Source organism: Echinops telfairi, unplaced genomic scaffold, assembly GCF_000313985.2.
Source record: "Echinops telfairi isolate 266 unplaced genomic scaffold, ASM31398v2 ScPeMD7_5592;HRSCAF=6446, whole genome shotgun sequence".
NCBI classification, from domain to species: Eukaryota; Metazoa; Chordata; class Mammalia; order Afrosoricida; family Tenrecidae; genus Echinops; species Echinops telfairi.
In genome coordinates this window covers 3,106,562-3,107,896 of record NW_022109491.1, presented here as the reverse complement: position 1 = coordinate 3,107,896, position 1,335 = coordinate 3,106,562, and positions in this window count along the sequence as shown.

The following is a 1,335-nucleotide window of genomic DNA, read 5'->3' as shown; positions in this document are numbered from 1 at the left end:
TTTGACTCCGTAATTGAGAGTTCCCTGGAAGATGCAGAGTTGAGTTCCACCAGAGAGGGAGTCATGACTGCATGCTAAGCTGGGGGAGTGTAAAGTGAAATGCCGAAGGCCAAACAAGGTCAAGAACAGGACAAAGGAATCTGAAACAAAGGGAAGAACAGTAGGAATGGGACAGTGGGAAGGGATGGGCTGGGAAGGGTCTGGAGAGATGGATTCACCAGGGAGTACATTTGTCAAAACTCATCCAACTGTGCATTTTATATGCGTTCATTTTATTCATGTAAATGATACTTCAACAAAGTTCATGGAAGCCGCGGCCGAGAAATCAAACCATGTATTACATTGGACAAGTCTGCTGCACAGACCTCTTTAAAGGGTTGAAGAACAAGGCTGTCACTTTGAGGAGTAAAGTGCCCTTTTCAATGGTCTCGTCTACATTTGAAATTTGGATACTAAGTAAGGAAGACTGAGGAAAAATGAGTGCATTTGAATGGTGGTGCTGGGGAAAAACATTGAAAGCACCATGAACTTCCAAAAGGACAAACTCATCTGTCTTGGAAGGAGTGGAGTCAGAGTGCTCTTTAGAAGTGAGGACGAGGATGGTGAGACTTCATCTCGCTTACTTTGGATGTGCTATCAGGAGAGACAAATCCCTGTAGAAGAACATCATGCTTGGTACAGGAGAAGAGTGGCGAAAAAGAGAAGGCCCTCCAGGAGATGGACTGGCAGCGTTGACAACAAAGGTCTCAGATGAATGACTGTGAGGATGTGCAGTCCGGGGCAGGGTTTCCTTCTGGTGTGCATAGCATGACTGTACCACAGCTCCTGGATGGCATCTCAGTATACAGCACCATCTTGTGATAGACATACTGCAGCCGACTCGCAGAGTCTAAGTAAGTTGCTGAGAGCCACACAAGGAGTAAGGGTGGGTCCTATATTTGAAGTGAATCTTTCTGTCTCCAAAGTCCAAACGTTCCATCTGCATCACACCCATTGCTGCGGAGCCCACACGACAGAGCAGAACTGCTTCCAAATGCTTCTCAGCACCAGGTTTCCCAAGCAGTAACCGTGACAGAGCAGTCTGCTGCACCTTTCTACTGCAGCAGCGAGTGCCTTCAAAGCCCCAACATTTAGCAACAAGTCCTTCTTCAAGCCCCAAGGACCAACATCAAGACCCAATTCCTTTTATCTTTGGCCGAAGACAGCATCTTCATATTGGCTTCTAAGCCTCTTTAGACAGACGTGCATGGGTCTTTCGTAATAGTCTTGGTTTCTAGCTCAGTAGAATGATGCTTCCTAGACTTTGCTTGCCTGTGTTTTGAACAGGTGCCATTT